The sequence below is a fragment of the Triturus cristatus genome, chromosome 8 (genome assembly GCF_964204655.1).
Source record: "Triturus cristatus chromosome 8, aTriCri1.1, whole genome shotgun sequence".
Lineage (NCBI taxonomy): Eukaryota > Metazoa > Chordata > Amphibia > Caudata > Salamandridae > Triturus > Triturus cristatus.
This window is the reverse complement of record NC_140591.1, coordinates 1,433,599,706-1,433,608,150: the sequence shown is the minus strand read 5'-3', so window position 1 is coordinate 1,433,608,150 and position 8,445 is coordinate 1,433,599,706. Positions and strand designations below refer to the sequence as shown.

Genomic DNA, 8,445 nt, shown 5'->3' with positions numbered 1-8,445 from the left:
TATTACCTTTCTCTTTCTAAATAGCGCTGCAGCACAATAACTATACCCGCAAATGTTTAATATTATTGATATGTTAGACAGAGCAAAACAAGCGTCAAGATAAACATTTGCAAAGCCAATAGGTCTTGCCTATGCTCAATGTCAGTGTTTTGTTTACCTTTCACCCATGAGGCGATACAATGGGGAGCCTGCAGAATGTGACACATGCACATGCAGAGATGTGGAATTCCTATAGGCCGCCCAGGACATATTGTTTGGGGTCAAGGGCAAAACGTTTTAATGTGTATTTTGTCCTTGGGACCAGTAGACTCAACCCCCTACAGCACAAACACTTTGGCTGCCAGTTTACAGTACCACATAATGGATCAGGGAAGGGCCATGTGTGCAGTTAAGGTAATATTTGTGTCAACTTGTATTTATGGTTCGTTAATGCAAAATCTTTATTATTAGTGTGAGCGCTCTAAGTAAACGTAAGCTCGAACTGCACTTTTGACTGTGGTTTCAGTATAAAAATGTGAACACATGTTTTCAAAGTTTAGTAATATGAGGCTCTCTGATCAGTTGCAAATATTTGCAGAAGCTCGAAAGCAAGATTTATTATTTGCTTTCAAAATAATATGATCACAAAAAATGCAAGCAGGGAAAAAAATTGCTAAGCTACTGCAAACTTTTAGCTACCATTTCTTTGCAGCATCATTTAGTGAAATGTGTTAATGTATACTAATATTTCACAAAACATATTTATAAATAGAAAATCAGTGTAGCCAGTTTCAATAAGATTATGGCAAACAAAAATAAACAAGCATTGGCAAAGCCAGTAGGTCTGAAATTGGTAGTCAGCCTTTTCCTTTTTTCAATACGTGACTTGTTTTGGCTTGGTTTTTGTAAAACCTAATTGGCGTGGGAGCTGCTGGGTGCTCACCATTATAAAAAACATTGGCAAAACCAAAAATTGTTTTTGGTCTCAAAAGCACACATTGTCACAGTAGATTCTGGTACTGAACAAAACTACTTTGTGTGCCAATATGCTCCTTGTGAAAGAGCAAAATGGTATCACTCAGAGTGAAGCCAGCCGATAGAAAGAGAGAGACAATTTTTTGATAAACACAAAAGGTCATGGGTAATGCCAGACTTAATTAGGGGTCCAAATAATACAGAAAGTCTCAGAAGTGCACCCATGGTATATGTCCTAGCATTAGGTGCAAATATACGGCTTTCGTAAATTCACAAGAATTTACAGAAGTAGGCTAAGAAATAGTACTCCTAGTAAATATTTGTGTTCTGCATTTCAACATAAGCAAATATGTATGTGAAGATTTGCTCATGCGAAAAAGTGAGTGTTTGCAAATTCACTTTCCCTCCAACCACTTTTTTCCCAACCCTTGGAGACGTTTTACCTCTGCCACTGTCGGGAATAAATTTACAGCCTCTCTCAGTATGGGAAAAGATTAAAGAGTTGGTGAAAAGCTCTACAACATGCAAGTTAGTAGGTTTGTACAGACTCAAAAGGGTAATCCAACCTTGGAACTATACTTACCACTACCTTCAGCCCCAGTTTGTAGATCTTCGGAAATGAGGCAACATAAGGGAATTGCTGGTATTCAAAACCTACTATGGCATGAGCCCTGGCATAATCGGAGAGGCTATATCAGCTCTCTGGTATAATGAGATTGCTGCCATAATTTGTCGCTTAATTAAATGGCACAAAAGGGGCAAGTGGATTTTGTTACAGGACAAGTAGATTTTATGAAGCAACCTGCCCCATGGACAAGTAGGTATTTTATTAAATTCCACACCCCTGTACCGGATACTTCCCCAGCTCAGAAACTGGGGATGTGATGTTACAGCCAAAGCTGCAGACTTCAGATTTGGGGGAACCAGGTTCTAGTCTCAGCATTGGCTCAACATTATGTGATTCTAGGCAATCATTTATTCTCCCTGTGCCCAAAACAATCAAATAAAAAAAAAAATCAATGTGACCTTGTGTAATGTAACTGGCGCTCACATAAAGCTCACTAAAACCTTCAGGTTGAGATCACACTATAAAAAATATTTAAAAAATTAAAAACGTAAACATGTATATACTTATTATATTCATAGGCATTCCAGTGAACAGGGCCCTCCTGTGAAGGAGCTGTCCAGTGAGCAACAAGAGGCAGATCCCACCGCTAATAAGACACGTACTCTGGAGGTTTTCCATTTTGGCCCGCTTTTTTCACAAACTCAAACAATCAAACCCTGTTTAAACAGTAATATTTTTTAAAATTAGGCCTTCACGTTAACTAAACAGAACGTATTTCTATGTGCGATACTGAGATTTACTTAGATTTGTAACTTCAATTAGAGCAGGATTTATAGTTTAGGGTAGCATTTAAAAACGTGAACCTCTCCCCTTGCAATAGCAGCTTCGGCACTTGGTCGTGCATTCAGATATTTCAATCACATTTGTTGATCATACTTAAGTGCGAGTTGGCATTCCATCGATTTTTAGTCTGGGGACATAAAACATTTTGTTTTATCAGGAATGACCATCACAGCATCAAACTGGCATTGATAGCAGCAGAATTGCAAGGGAGATTGGGACTGGATTATGAAAAAACTAACGCAGTACTGTGGACGAAAACATACCTCTGCTGTGCAAGGTATAGAGGTCCGCATGTGTATGTATAAATGTATAGGTATTTATATAGCGCCGATGACCACTACGGGTATCTCAGCGCTGTACTCATACCGCTGAAGGAACCCTTCCTGGCTTTCCGTGTGAGGTGTCCACTCCTGGGCACCCCCATGGTGAGGCTAGGCATCCCAGCGCTGTTGGGGCCGTTGTGGAGATTAAGCAAGCTATTGCCCAGAGTTGCAGCGTGGGACCCATGATTAGAAAGGCACTGAGGCGAGAATATCCGGTCCGACGAATTTATAGCCCGAGACCCTGCCGCGGCGGGAATCGAACCCTGGTCCCGGACCAGTGCTCTGCATCGAGGTCTGCCGCTCTAACCATTGAGCATGCACTATTAGATTGCTCTGCGACGGTTCAAACAAGGCATTTAGAAGAATTTGCAGAATCCCTGTTGCTTTAACATTAATGAAGCAGGATTCCCTTTGTGGATACTTCCAAAGACCTGCTAGCGTCAACAAACCTCTCCCTGTATTCACATTTTTAAAATGCCAAACAACTAAATGGGGAAGGAAGTGCAATGTAAAGTTACGGAAAAAAAGCACCAAGAAGCACCCAGGGCTGGCTACTTCATAGCGCTTTTCCTACCCTTCTATCGCAAGGGGGAAAAGACACAGGATGGGGGTATGAAAAAAGTGCTATGATGCGGCCATTGTTGACTGCGCCATCGCTTTTTATCTCTCTCTACAAGAAATAGTTCTTGAATCAGAGTGTGAGCAGCAGATGGCCAGTGGAGGGACACCAATCAAACACAATTAATCTGTGCTTGGTCCGTGCGCCAGAAAGAAAAAAAAAAAAAAAAAAAGGAAGTGATGTCAAGCGCTGCCCAATCAGAAGGCAACAAAGAAGAGTGACAATGATGCCAAGTATTGGTAAGCAATGGGCAGATTCAAAGCCCATTATTGAACACAAGAGTCTCTCAAAAGATGCTTTACAAGTATTCGACCTACTAGTTAGGAATGTTTAAACTTGTATAGCACCTTCTCTCCACTCCCCTACCACACAACCGTCTTGATCATAGACGGTACCAAAAAGTGATCCCGCGTATTAAGTCTGGTCGCAGCACGCCTTGATCCGTAGCAGATCAAGAACCCCAATGATGAAGCATGTCACCAAGGGGCAACCCTGGTGGGTGAGGGATTTTTAAGAAAAACTGTTTCTCTCTCATTCTGGAGGATTTGTCTATCTATAGCCTTTCATCCAACTTGGTTCCGTTTTTTCCCCCATGTTGTACTATTGAGGAGGGTGAACCCAGTTATTTCTCCCCCCCCCCCCTTTTATGACAGTACATGATTTTGTAGCCAATATGGTGGCAACTCTAGCTGAAGAGTACATCCTTCGACTGCAACTAAATGACTTTGGTTCAGAGAACAAGTTAATCTTGGACAATAAAGGCCTCCTCTGTCCCTGTATTTCGAAGCAATGTGACATGCTAGAAAATATATGTTCGGATTGGATTTTTTGTCTGACAGTGCCAGATGTGGAAATAAGAAGGCTGACTTTCTACACAAAAATTATGTGTCACTAACTTGTCTAGTCCTAAAATATGCTTGCTGAGGCTTATCCCAGATAAGCATTCTAATAAGTAAATGACTGCAAGCATTAGCTGTGTTGTTGAGCAAAAGGATGACCACTGAACACTGGCTTTGGACAAGTGCCCCTATGTTTGACGGATTCACAGCGCAGGAAGCTCTGTGGGAAAGCAGAGGTTTAAATGGAAATCCAGACAAACAACCCATGTGTGATCAAATTTACTGGATTCACTCTGTGATCTAGGGGAGGATTCACATTTAGGGCCCATTGAAAATTCCCAAGTTGGTGGAAAAGTTTTATTGGCGAGTAACTAAATGTTGGCCGTACTTGGGAGTGTCTGCACTAAAAATGTGGATTCAGACCATGACATGTTCTAAGTGTGTACCTGCGAATCATTGTGACATGCCTATTACTAGAAGTGTACAACAAGGTGAACCTGAATAATATAATTCAATTCCTGGGATACTGGCTTTTAATCTCTATTGCTATAGTGTCAGGAAATTTAATAAGAATTTAAAAAACAATCTTGCCTTTAACAGAAGGCCAAGAAAATCGAGCATTTAGAGTGATAATGGCTGTGCAGTGTATGTCGCTGACAATCTGTACTGCTGGAGAGGTGTGAGGCACACTTGTTTCTTTAGCAATGCCCTACAGCCCCAAGTGTCATGCACATTATAAACATTAGTGTAATGACGCATTAAGACGGTTCGCATGTGCATTAGTAAAGCCTAGCTGGGAGGGAAACCAGTGAGAAGTCAGTACAGCTTGTGAATGAGAGAACCGAAAACAGAGATTACGAAGGAACTACCTTGGAGGCAAATGGACTTTGTATAAAGTATGCTTCCCTACACTTAATCATATTTGAAACGTCACTCTTGAAAGAAATATAGTTTTAAGGAGTAAGCTTAAATGTGTCCCATGGACATTTCTATTCCAGAATTTTGTCTGGAATGTTCATGAATCCGGGCACAATTTAGCGATCAACTTAATGATGCAATTGCAATCAGGGACTGAAATCATCCAGAAGAATTATTTCCACTAATTCACCTGAAAAGAACAGGTCATAACATTATGAATAGCTAACACCACCAAAATTAAAAAGTACATAAATATCAATAGCTTCTGTGATTGATTGTTATGATTCAGATTACTCTTGAAAAAAGCTCTGAAAAATCGACCACAACACTTGCTTGATGGCTTCAGAAACTAGATAGGGTTCATTAGATCAGTCTTAGAAAGGATCATGTTGTTCTTCCATAATTGGAGCAAGAAGAGTAGAACAATCTTTGACCATTCCTCTGTAAAATGGATTATGAGACTCTTTATTATCTCTATTTCTGTTCTCATGCTTAAGTAATTGGCCAATAATAATACAAGTAATTCAGGATAAACTCCAATGAGACAGGGGCCTAGAAGAGAATGATCCAGATCTCTCTGCTATCACCATAAGAGAGCTTGTCCCATATTCACTTGTGTCCGAATACCATCTAAAGTTGGAATCCTGTAAAGAATGACAGCAGTATGTCATACAAATACGTCATACGTCCCCAGTCTTTGAATGAGTGCAGATCATTGCTGACTTAAAGTAAACCGAGAAAAATGTTTCACTCAAAGCTCATTGTAACGTTCAGCAACACAAAACATCAGATTCACTCTCCTTATTCTATACTCCAGGAGTAAAGGATTCACATCTACCAAGGAGTGATACCTAAAACCACAAAGAATCCAAACCACGGCTGTCAGTCAGGCTGTGGAAAGTCCAACTAAATTACATCTAACCTGATAGCTCTACACTGTCTTCCAAAGTAACCCAGAACAAAATTCATGCTGCTTTGCATTACTCTTAGGATCTACTGGGTAACAGCGTCTTACACAGGAAACATCTGCCCATCCCATTACACGCACCAAACATCTGAGAGCCAGTCATACATTCTCTCTACTACATCAAGATAAACTATAAAAAAAATTAAAGCGGCAGCGCCCTTCGAATTCTTTGCAAAAAAGCTCTGAAATATATGATTGTCCACTTCAACCCAAGCTGAAGACCCAACAGTACCATCTTTTCTGTTCCTAAAAGAAATGAAAGCATCAGTCTCCAAGCAATCTTTTGAAGCAGGAAACACCACTACGGGGCTCTCCCAGATCACAGAAAGGGCCTGTCCTCCAGAAAGCTCATCAGCCTTCCTGTCCCTTGATCACTGTCAAATATGTACAGAACATTGCTTGCTATAGCGCAACATGTTGGAACTCACTTCAAACCAAGCACAACCAAGGGAGCATGGTGCTACTGGTCCGCAAGCGCTTTGTTTTGTATATTAAATGCTATATAAAGGCACACAAAATACAGACCAAAAGCTACATTTTTCAAAAAATATGAGAACAGCACCACCATAAAAAAATTGTCAATGCAGCAAACTGTATAGCAAGACGGGTCTAATAAATGCATCTTCAGGGAAACAAAAAAAATAATCTAACAACGTGATTTAGTTAGAACCTCCATTTGAAGGTGGTGGACGCCGTTACTTGACTGGGACCTGCGCCCCATTTTCAAAAGCAATCCTGAATTCTGGCTGTGCATATGCAAAAGGGCCAGAAAAAGCCGCCAGACACAAGTTGCATTGGTGATGTCGGAATACTAGACCCGAGGGAGTCACAGCTCAGCGCTCAGCTTACCTGCTGCGGGGGTCTCCCCAGTAGATACAGAGCGGATTCTCGAGCCGATCAGCCGCACATGAGTGGTGGTTTTGATGCTGTAACAGCTTCTCATGTGTTGCACCCGTCCACCTCACAAATAAGCCGCTGCTCTGTGTCCTGGTTGCTGTGATTGCTTTCCGTTTGGTGATGCTGGCTGCTTCTAGGTTGGAGAATGTGCCTGACCTTCTTTGGATGCAGCTATTGCCATGTGTTGCTGCTCTCCTGCTCCCCCGTGCTGTTCGCCTGTGTTGTTGCTCTGCCTGACCTCTCCTGCGACGCTGCCCCTGTGCAGAGCAGCAGACGCACAATGAATGCAGAGTTCTCTCTGCTTTCTAACAATGACATCATTCCTCTTGGGGGGGGGGGGGGGCGAGGGGGGCAGGGTAGGAGTCGAAGAGGAGGGGTGGGGAAGCGTTTGATTCTGGGTAACGTAGGATCTACATGGTCAATGCGCCGTCTTTAGTTTTGTGACTTTGCAGGCAGGCGGACTACAAGTCCCGTGCGAACACCCCACGAGGTCTCAGTCAGCCAATTACGGTCCGGCTTCGGGTGGGGACAGTTGCTCTCAGTTTAGTTGGAGGAGGCGGCCATATTGTATGGCGCGTTTCTTGTCCGGCCGTTCCGGGGACGAAGGGATCCCGGCAGTCTTTGAGGAAAGCAGAAGGCGGTGGCCAGCCAGGGACGGGGTATTCTGAGGAGGAGGGAGGGTGCTTCCCTCGGCCGCAGGCGGGGCGCGGCTCGGCTCCTACTTTGCCACTGGGACAAGGACATCTAGGAATATTCGCAGGGTATTGGGCCCTGTGGCGTAGGAAAGTGGGGACACCTTCAGGCTAGTAGGAGACACTGAGGTATTATTGTGGGAACAACCGAGATGAAACAGATGTGTTTAAGGTGACCGTGTGTGAGTTAGCTTACAGGCAAATACTCTGTTGTGCTATAGGATTGGAGGGAAATGAGGAGGAGGTGTTATTACACCCTCCCAAACTACAGTTGGGTGTATTGGCAGTGGGCTCTTATTTATGTTTTTAACACTGTTTTCTTATGAACGCTTTAACTCTTTTTATGCATGTAAAATGACCACTATTTCCACAGGCTACATTAATTGGGCCCTGGGGCGTCCGTTTAATTGATGCAGACCGCAGCTTCTACGGCAAAGTGCCTTAGTTTGTCACATATTCCTAAAATGTTTAGGTAAATTAATTGTAATTCTCTACATAAAGCAATTTCATCTTCCCCGATTTTAATAAAGTCCAATTCAAACGAGCTGCTCAAACGGTTTCAGGTACCCCTGTTTTGCTTGATTTTTTTGCAGGAATAGCACTATGGTTTCTAGCGTTTGTTGTCGCCTCGATTGACCCTCGTACCAGCCATCGATTGCCCCCAAATCTAGGAGCGGTTATATTTAGGTGCAAGGACCGCTTCACCAGGTGACGTGTTTTTTTGTGGTTGCACTATTAAGCTTCAGGTAAGAACAAGTGTTATGCGATGCATACGATCCGTATCCTTATTTGAGACGCATAACATCTCAGCTTGAAGCATTTTGC

At 42.6% G+C, this 8,445-nt stretch overlaps 1 protein-coding gene across 1 annotated transcript in view; it reads right to left on the bottom strand.

The window, feature by feature from the left end:
* The window catches only part of RAB30 (RAB30, member RAS oncogene family), a 171,511-nt gene extending 164,138 nt beyond the window's left edge, over positions 1–7,373 (bottom strand). Inside the window, exon 1 of the mRNA XM_085623233.1 lies at positions 6,881–7,373. The gene's annotated coding sequence lies outside the window, so the exon portion shown is untranslated. The remainder of the gene's footprint in view (positions 1–6,880) is intronic.
* Positions 7,374–8,445: the final 1,072 nt, after the last annotated feature.